Source organism: Rhinoderma darwinii, chromosome 1 (assembly GCF_050947455.1).
Source record: "Rhinoderma darwinii isolate aRhiDar2 chromosome 1, aRhiDar2.hap1, whole genome shotgun sequence".
Lineage (NCBI taxonomy): Eukaryota > Metazoa > Chordata > Amphibia > Anura > Rhinodermatidae > Rhinoderma > Rhinoderma darwinii.
This window is the reverse complement of record NC_134687.1, coordinates 82,640,117-82,650,806: the sequence shown is the minus strand read 5'-3', so window position 1 is coordinate 82,650,806 and position 10,690 is coordinate 82,640,117. Positions and strand designations below refer to the sequence as shown.

Sequence of the window (10,690 nt, the reverse complement as noted above, 5' to 3'; positions counted from 1 at the left end):
GAAAGGAGACCACTCCTCCCCTAAACAAAACCCGCCAAGGATCACCCCTCCCCTAAAAACAGACCCTGGCGCAAACCCTCAATACAAACCAGGTCCTCTTTACAACCATTAATACAGACCCCAGGAGCAGCCCGCTGCCAACACAGACCTTGGTGCAGACCTTGGTGCAGACCTCCCCCCCCTTCCCTTCCCTTCCCTTCCCTTCCCTTCCCTTTCCTTTCAACGCAAACCCCAGTTCAGAACCAGCTTTTCCCCCTGCTTGTAGACGCTAAAATGTACGGGCTGCTTGGAGGTGCTGACGTCTCTATGGTTTTCTACGGGTGGCAATGTGTGACAATTCCCTGACAACTCAAATAACTGCCAGGATGACAGTTGACGTCACCAACCGGCGCCAGGTGAAGGAGGAGGAGGTGGTCATCTGTTGTGTTGTCTCGTCGCACTGATGACGTATTTGGCCTAGGAGATCCCTTGTGACCTCATAGAGAGCGTCTGTGACGCGGTGCTGACCCGGGGGAGACATATTTGTTGGTGAGCAGACAGGAGGTAAGGGGAGAGCGGTGCGCATCCCTTCACCATGTGTATTCGGCCACGTGTCCACACTTGTCATCACATTCAGATGCGGTAGTGGGGGCATCCTGGTCATGCTGTCATTATCCAGAATGAACTAATGCCAGGATGTACATGTGTGGGAACAGTGAATCTGATTCCCAGGTATAAGATGGCAGCCTTAGTGTGACTGGTACCTGTAGTGCACCAAAATGAAAAATGATCCATTCATTTACATTATGATCATGAATATTTTTACATGTGGCGTTATTACAGATTTATTAAATGGCAGATATGTATATCGTGTATCAGTACAGGCTGATGATTGTGTATTGTGGTTCCTCCAGATACAACACTTGTAGACCACACGCTGTGCCCAATGAGACGGTCTCGTGGCTGACTATGAGGCGGTCTCGTGGCTGACTATGAGACGGTCTCGTGGCTGACTATGAGACAGTCTCGTGGCTGACTGAGACGGTCTCGTGGCTGACTATGGGCGGTCTCGTGGGTGACTATGGGCGGTCTCGTGGGTGACTATGAGACGGTCTCGTGGCTGACTATGGGCGGTCTCGTGGCTGACTATGAGACGGTCTCGTGGCTGACTATGGGCGGTCTCGTGGCTGACTATGGGCGGTCTCGTGGCTGACTATGGGCGGTCTCGTGGCTGACTATGGGCGGTCTCGTGGCTGACTATGGGCGGTCTCGTGGCTGACTATGGGCGGTCTCGTGGGTCAGTCATGCGCTCTTTATTTTCTGCATAAACAGATGGTGCTTTAGGGTGATAAATATCGCCGTTACATCTGACTAACACGTCTCTTGTCACGTGAAAAAAAGAAACATTTTGGAGCTGTCAGTATAATAAAACATTAAGGGGGTTTTCTAGGATTTTAAAATATCTACAACCAAGAGCCATATACTCACGTTACTAATTCTTCTCTGGGGAAAGGGCCCATGCCACTTATATTATTCCTCCGTGCCTGCTGACATGGCGTCCACTGTATCCACACACGTCAGGTGACTGTGGCGGATGTTGATTGGTTGCCGCCGTCACCTGATGTGTTATCACAATGGAAATCAAGTCCACGCACATGTAGGAAAAACAATAACCTACAAGGGAGCCTATGGCTGACCGATGCCACTGTATAACAGGGTATATAGGTATACATTTAGCGTATCCCAAGCTTCCTGTCAATATATGGACAGTGACGTCAGGAGCTTCTCCTAGCCGGGGTCCCCAGCCCGAGTGCTTTTGACGCGTGTTGAAAGTTTCTGACCTCACTATACATATATGGATAGCTGTTATTCTACAATGCGGTTTTTGCCCGTGCGTCTGCTCTAGAGGAAACATGTAAAAAAAAGAATTTTTCACCTTTAAAAACCGCGTGGCCAAATAAAAACGCACTGCAAAACCGCACAATGCATTTTTTATCCTGCAGCCAACAATATCTTGTATAAATACAACCTAAAACATAAAATGTATAACCATCGTCATACCAACCTGTAGACTAAATGAACACGTTATTTATACTGCACTGTAAACCGCAACAAATAATTCGGGAGCTTCAGGGAGTTCTTTATTTAACCCCTTAAGGACGCAACCTAGTTTGGGCCTTAAGGCTCAGAGCCCATTTTTCAAATCTGACATATTTGTGGTAATAACTTTGGAATGCTTAAACCTATCCAAGCGATTCTGAGATTTTCTCGTGAGACATTGGGCTTTATGTTAGTGGTAAAATTTGGTCGATTTATATTCAGTGTTTATTTGTGAAAAATTGCAACATTTAGAGCAAATTTAGAAAAAATAGAATTTTTCTGAATTTAAATGTATCTGCTTGTAAAACAGATGGTTATACCACCAAAAATGGTTACTAGTTCTCATATCCCATATGTCTACTTTTGAACATTCTTTTATTTTTCTTGAACGTTACAAGGCTTAGCCCTTATTCACACGACAGGGTTTTCCGGCCGGGTGACGGGCGTTCATAAATCGTCCGTCACACGTCTGCGTTAGGAACAATAGACCTCTAATGGGGTTATTCACACACCCGATTTTTTGACAGCCCGGGAAACCTGGCCGTCAAAAAATGGGACATGCCCTATTTTCGGCCGTTTACCCAGCCGCCCGGCTCCCATAGAAGTCTATGGGGCCGGGTAATACACGGCCAGCACCGGAATGTGTCCCGAGTGATGGCCATGTATTCCGTCGCTCGCGCTCTCTGTCCTCCTCCTTCTCACAGTGCAGAGTTCATGTGAGGAGGAGGAGGAGGGTCTTTTTTGCTCCCTGTAGGAGTCGGAATCCGCTACAGGAGAAGTGAGTGACTACACTGTCCATATATGGACACAGCGACATCACTCACTTCTGAAGCGGACTTTCCGACCTGTGGCCAGGAATTCCTCTCCAGGAGAAGTCAGTGACTAAACTTGGTGGCATTACATACAGGGAGCTGGGTGGTATTACATACAGAGGGCTGGGTGGCATTACCTGCTGGGAGCTGGGTGGCATTACCTGCTGGGAGCTGGGTGGCATTACCTGCTGGGGGCTGGGTGGCATTAGCTACCAGGGGGGCTGTGGCATTATCTACAGAGGGCTGTGTGTGGCAACAAATTTAAATGAAATTCATCCGATATTAAAAAGGACAGGGAAAAAATCGGGTCAAAATCGTCCGTTAAAAATGGCAACACGGAATCGGAACGGATGCATACCGGCCGGGAAAAACAGCCGATACTCTGACCCTGTCGTGTGAATGAGGCTTTAGAAAATAAACAGCAATTTCTCAGATATTTAACAAAAAATGTCAAAAGCCTTTTTTAAGGTACCTGTTCATTTCTGAAGTGGCTTTGTGGGGCCTATGTATTAGGAACCCCCATAAAACACCCCATTTTAAAAACTAGACCCCTCAAAGTATTCAAAACCGCATTTAGAAAGGGTTTTTTTAACCCTTAAAGCTGCGACGCTAGTTTTCAGTGTTTTTTGCTGGTTTTTTCCCCCCCCCCGCGGTTTTGACATTGGATTGAACAGCTAAAAAGGACGCGGGCAGGAACCGCTTAAGGAATTTTGAGGCATATTTTTTTTCTGCCTGACAAAAAATGCTGTGTGAACTCCCCCTTAGATAGGACAGAAATTATTTCTTAAGCAGCACAATTTGCATAGAGGGACAAACAGAGGAACAAGGAATGTGGGGAGAGGAGGGGGTCTCTGAGCTGCCAGGAGGGGTTTGATTGGTGATGATGTAATCCTGTAGTTCACAGGAAGTCGGACACACAGGAGAGACTGACTTCCTGTCTACACATGAGAGGTCTTTTTTGGTGGTCGGACTGAGATCACATGACACAGCTGCCCATAATGAAAGGGGTCAAAATACATGGATGCAGCTGAGCTGTGAAGAAACAAATGACACATCTAGAATATTACTAGTGAGTTACCATTATATGTGCAAAAAAAGTATTGGCAGGCGTTCTTTAACCACTTCCTGACCAGGAGCTTTACCCGCCTTCCTGACCAGGCCAATTTTTAGGTTTTAGCCATGTGGCAATTTAAAAGCAAATTGTTGTTCTATTATTTTTCCAACCTACATGTATTTGGTCTGGTTTTTCTCAGAACATATTGGGCTTCCATATTGTGTAAAAAAAATAATAGATATATTTAACCTTTTTTTTTTTTTTTAAATATAGAAGGAAAAATGGAAAAAAAAAGTTGAAAAAAATGTGAATGTGTGATTTATTTTTAATATATATATCTGGTGCATGCCGCTGGGTAAACACACCTGAATACATATTTGGCAACTTCTGCCGACTTCAACGATACCAAATATGTGTGCATTTCTTACACGCTGCGCACAAGGTGGTGCCTACAATGAATGGTGCGCAAACTGGCTTTTACAGAAACCTTTTTCCAGAGCTGGTTCGCTGACACCATACGACCATTAAGATGTTGTGACATTTCCAGTCCACGAAAACCGATGGCCTGTCCTCAGGATAGGCCATCAATATCTGATCAGTCAGGTTCCGGCACCCTCGTCGATCGGCTGTTTTGAAGGGGCCACAGTGCTCGTGTGATCGTCGCTTCCCCTTCATTTCCTTTACTGCTCACACTGAATCGCGGACACACTTGCAGCGGCTGGGAGGCAGAAAAAGTGTCTTGCGCCCGCGGTCCTCAATGGCCTCGGCCGAAAAACATGGCAAACAAGTGCAGGCAGGTCAAAATCTGCCTCAAAACTCCTTCAGGAATTTTGAGGCAGATTTTTTTTTCTGCCTGTAAAATATTCCGTGTGAGTTACATGGTGACTTTGGCCACGACACAGGTCGTCAGACCAAAGATCGCTATGTCCCATAGACTACACCGCAAGTAATGAACGTCAATGTGGTCGCGTTGTGACCTGCAAGTGACTGAGACACGACGGTTTGGATTTCTTGCAACTGTCATGTCATGGCAACTTGCGTGTTGCGACACAACCACATTGACTTTTATTACATGCAATGTAGGCTACGGGACATAGCGATCTTTGGCCGGTCGACCTGTGTCGTGCGTGGCCAAAGTCGCCGTGTAGCAGATCGACAAATACACTTATAGCGAACATTTTTTATTTGCGGTGGTTCTTTTTTTTTTTCATGCTGTCGCAGAGATCACATGACCGGAGACCACACTGAGTGGTCTCCGGGTGAAAGCTCCGTGATATCAGCGGTCTCTAGGCAGCTGTATCACAGAGCTCCTCAGTCTGTGTGTAAGCGTTGCAGTTAGGAGCAATGTGATCGTTGTGACAGGTTGTCGTCACAATTACATGACCGGAGACCACGCTGAGTGGTCTCCGGTTAAAGTTCCATGATACAGCTATCTAGAGAGGGCTGTATCACGGAGCTAAATACTGCCGGGGAGCGGTGAACCTGCTAACTGGAACGGCCCCGCAGAGTTAATTGCGGACGGCCAGGACGTTTATAGTCTATGGGCGGTCCGGAAGTGGTTAATATCATGCAAATATGTCGGATAATTGCAATGAACAACAAGGAAAACATCCTTACAGAGATCACGAGGAACACGCGAGCAAGCGTACGGCAAGAATGATAATACAGGACGAGAAAGATTAGAATATAAACAGTAGTAACTATATACAAGGTACCCGTGTCACAGTTTGAGAAAATTAAATCAATGAGATCATGTTCGAGAGAAATCTGATGAAATACATAGTATGAGAGTAAGAGGAGGAATGTTAGGGACTTCATACTTGGAGGGAACCAGTGAAGTCATTGGGTTTCCAATTTGAGCTACCAACTAAAGGTCATGAGTGTCAACTCGGGGAGGGGATAGGGGCACGGAAAGTTAGCCATGGTGTCCACACCTTCAGATAGTTAACATGTTTTCTGAGTTCCCAGGTCAAGAGCTCCTCCATCCTACAAATGGAGCCCATCTCATCTAACCATTCGTGGAAAGTTGGAGGTTTGGTCGATTTAGGGTATGTTCACACGAGGGCGTCCGTAACGGCTGAAATTACGGTGATGTTTCAGCCTGAAAACATCCCCGTAATTTCAGCCGTAACGGCATGTGCAGGCGCTTGAACGCCGCGTAAATTACGGGCGTAATTGGCGCTGCTATTCATTGGAGTCAATGAATAACGGCTCCAATTACGGCCAAAGAAGTGACAGGTCACTTCTTTGACGCGGGCGTCTATTTACGCGCCATCATTTGACAGCGGCGCGTAAATTACGCCTCGTGTGAACAGACAAACGTCTGCCCATTGCTTTCAATGGGCAGATGTTTGTCAGCGCTATTGAGGCGCTATTTTCGGACGTAATTCGGGGCAAAAACGCCAGAATTACGTCCGTAAATAGGCCGTGTGAACATACCCTTACAGTGGAGTTGGAGACACACGACTTTTTGATCAGTTTTTATTTCATTTTTTTGGAAGAGGAATTGACCAAAAACAAACAATTCTGGGATAGTTTATTAGTTAATTTTTTTCGACATTCATCGTGTGCCATAAATGACAAAACTTTATTCTGCGGGTCAATACGATTTCCGGTGATACCAAATTTCTATAGTTTTTTGTTTTTTTTCATGCTTTTGCACAATAAAATCAACTTTAAAAAAAAAATTCTCTGTCGCCATATTCTGAGACCCATAACTTTTTTTCATTTTTGCATGAACAAAGCTGTGTCAGGGCTGTCGTTTTTATTGGTACTGTTTTGAGGTAAATCTGATTTTTTTTTTTTTTTTTTTTTTTTGATCACTTTTTATTTAATTTTTTCATTTTTAAAATATTATGGGACCTATAAATGGCGATCCATGCATTTTTTTCATTTTTTTTTTTACGTCGTTCACCTGCGGGATAAATTACGTAATTGTTTTATAGTTTGGGTCGTTACGGAAGCAGCCATACCAATTATGTATAGTTTTTCTGTTTTTTTTTTTGTTTTTTTTTGCGTTTTTTCCAATAATCAAATACTTTTTATAGGAAAGAAGGCAATTTGTTTTTTTTTAACTTGAAACTTTTTTTTTTTTGTCCCACTAGGGGACTTGAAGGACTGATGAGGCTCTGATTGTATGTTGTGCAGTGTATTAGAATAGCGTAGTGAAGTGTATTAGAGCTGACATTTATACACTGAGAGCAAGCCTATGAGGACCCGCCGATGGCAGACAAGGAAGCCATTGTTAGGCCTCCGGTTGCCATACCAGCCATCGGCACCCCAGCGATTGCATCGCTGGGATGCCGTTGGCCAAAAAACCCTAAGATGCTGTGATCTCTATTGAGCTCCTGGCCATTACAGCAGGGTGTCCGCTGTAACATACAGCTGACACCCCACGGTGATGGTGCGAGCTCAGCTTCTGAGCTTGCACTATCACCGCAACATAACTGTACTGCGCTTTGCGCGATCCCCTCCCCGACTGCGCAGTATATAGACCGTGGATGTTGGGAAGGGGTTAATATTTATTTTTATTAACAACATCCCATAGAGACAGGCAGCCATTTTAAAAATAATCAGACAGTGAAGTATCTTTTCATCATTAGTCCTATTCACTTAGCCCATGGATGTGTCCTCTATCCTCTTCAGGGCACAGCCGTTTTTTTTTAAATCTGATATGTGTCACTTCGTGGTAATAACGTTGGAATGCTGTTACCTATCCAAGCGATTCTGAGATTGTTTTCTCGTGACATATTCTACTTTGTTAGTGAAAAAATGTGGTCGATAAATTCAATATTTATTTGCGAAAATCACAAAAATGTAATGAAAATTAGAAAAAATTTGCATTTTTCTAAATTTAAATAAGATAGTAATACCACACAAAATAGTTACTAGTTAACATCTCCCATACGTCTACTTTATGTTTGCATCGTTTTTTGAACATCCTTTTATTTTTCTAGGACGTTACAAGGCTTAGAACTTTAGCAGCGATTTCTCACGTTTTCAAGAAAATTTCAAAAGGCTACTTTTTCAGGGACCAGTTCAGTTCTGAAGTGACTTTGAGGAACTTATATGTTAGAATGTCCCCATAAATCACCCCATTTTAAAAACTGCACCCCTCAAAGTACCCAAAACAGCATTCAGAAAGTTTCTTAACCCTTCACAAAAAAGTACAGGTAAAACTTTTTTGTTTTTTGCCAAAATTCATTAGTGATAGATTTTTTTCTGTAACACAAAAAGTTTTACCAGAGAAATGCAACTCCATATTTATTGCCCAGATTCTGCAGTTTTTAGAAATATCCCACTTGTGGCCCTAGTGTGATAATGGACTGAAAAACAGGCCTCCGTAGCAAAGGGGCACCCAGAGGGTTTTGCGGCCTCCTTTTTTTTTTATTTATTTTTTTTAGAATATATTTTAGGCACCATGTCTGGTTTGAAGAGGTCTTGTGGTGCCAAAACAGTGGAAAGTCCCCAAAAGTGGCCCCATTTTGGAAACTACACCCCTCAAGGAATTTAGCTAGGGGTATAGTTAGCATTTTGACCTGACAGGTTTCTTGCAGAATTTAGTGGAAGATGAAAATCTACTTTTTTTTTAAAATAATAAATAAAAGAGAAAAAGTACCCCAATATTTGTAAAGCAATTTCTCCTGATTACGGAAATACCCCATATGTGGTAATAAACTGCTGTTTGGACCCACGGCAGAGCTCAGAAGTAAAGAGCGACATTTGGATTTTGGTGCGCAGGTTTTGCTGAAATGGTTTTCGGTGCCATGTTGTGTTTGCAACGCCCTGGAGGGACTAAAACAGTGGAAACGTCCCAAAAGTGTGCCCATTTTGGAAACGACACCCCTCATGGAATTTTTCTAGGGGTGTAGTTAGCATTTTGACCCCACAGGTTTCTTGCAGAATTTAGTGGAATTAGGCCATGAAAATGAATATTAACATTTTTGGCCACTAAAGTGTTGAATTTTTTCATTTTCACAAGGGATAAAGGGGAAAAGTCAACCCAACCTTTGTAAAGCAATTTCTCCCGAGTACAACAATACCCCATATGTGGTAATAAATGTTTTAGTTTTTTTCATTACAAATTAATTAACCCTTTCAGGTATGATCCTTTTTTTGCGGTTTCATTTTTCACTCCGATCCTTCCAAAAGCCATAACTTTTATTTTTATTTTTCTGTCAATCGAGTGGTGTGAGGTATTATTTCTTTGCAAGAGGAGTTGCAGTTTCTATTGACACCATTTAAAGTACCATATAATGCACTGGGAAATGGAAAATAAAATTCTTTGCGGGCTGAAACTCGAGAAAACTGAGATTCCTCCATTGTTTTTTGGGTTTCGTACCAGAACTTTATTCTGCGGCTCAAGACGATTACGGTGATACCAAATTTATATAGGTTTTTATATATTTTACTACTTTTACAAAGAAAAAAACTAGTTAAATTATTTTTTTTAAATGTTTTGTTTCACCACATTCTATGAGCCATAACTTTTTTTGTATTTTTGGGTCGATTGAGCGGTGTGGGAGCTTATTTTTTGCGGGACGAGCTGTAGTTTTTATTGGTACCATTTTTTGTACATCCAACTTTTTGATCACTTTTTATTACATTTTTTTTTTTGAGCGCTAATGTGACCAAAAAACTGAGATTTTGCGGTTTTAAATACTTTATTTCTTACTGCCTTCACCATGTGCTATGAATTACATTTTATTCTTCGAGTCTATACGATTACAGTGATACAATATGTTTATAGTTTTTTTATGTTTTGCATCGTTTGCACATTAAAGAGGCTCTGTCACCACATTATAAGTGCCCTGTCTCCTATATAAGGAGATGAGCGCTGTAATGTAGGCAACAGTAATTCTTTTTATTTAAAAAAACAATTTTTTTTTCACAACGTTAGGAGCGATTTTGGTTTATGCTAATGAGCTTTCTTAATGCCCAAGTGGGCGTACTTTTACTTTCGACCAAGTGGGCGTTGTACAGAGAAGTGCATGACGCTGACCAATCGGCATCATGCACTCCTCTCCATTCATTTACACTGCACTAGCGATATAGATATATCGCTATGTGCAGCCTCATACACAAGCCCTAACATTACTACAGTGTCCTGATAATGAATATACATCACTACCAGCCTGGACGTCATGTTTACTCAGAATCCTGACACTTCTGACTCTTTTTTTGTGAGATTCTGGCAAGTGAAACCAAATCTCGTTTAGCTCCGTGATCTTGCGAGATTTCGTATCCGTTGCTGTAAATCTCACAGAAAAGAGTCAGAAGTCTTGTTTTTGTTGTGGGACGCGTTGTAGTTTTTATCCGTACCATTTTGAGGTACATGTGACTTTTTTTGATCACTTTTTAGTCTAGATTTTGGGAGTGGTGGTGACCATAAAATAGCGATTATGGTATTGTTTTTTCATTGTTTTTTTCGCAATAGATCGCCACATTTAAGGGGTTAATTGCCAAAATCAGCGTTGATGCACTGCTGGCTGGCAACGGTGGAACGTCGTCCTGGTTCTCGCTGAGCTACGCTGTTTCCATAAGTCCCATAGAACTGAATGGTAGTTACAGAAACAGCGTAACTAGTGTGCTACACTTCCGTAATTGCCATTCACTACTATGGGAGTTATGGAAACAGTGTAGCTCAGCAAGCTACGCTGTTTCCGTAGTTCATGGTTGGAAATCACACAATTCAGCCACAACAAACAACTTGTCATAATTGATACAAACAAGAATTCTGCTCTCT

General features: G+C 42.6%; 1 protein-coding gene across 4 annotated transcripts in view; it reads left to right on the top strand.

Moving 5' to 3' along the window:
• Positions 1-208: 208 nt before the first annotated feature.
• CNOT7 (CCR4-NOT transcription complex subunit 7) overlaps positions 209-10,690 on the top strand; it is a 76,214-nt gene continuing 65,732 nt past the window's right edge. For 2 of the 4 annotated variants that reach the window (XR_012882772.1, XM_075860122.1), the window contains exon 1: positions 402-543. The gene's annotated coding sequence lies outside the window, so the exon portion shown is untranslated. The other 2 variants (XM_075860125.1, XM_075860124.1) reach the window with 2 other exon arrangements.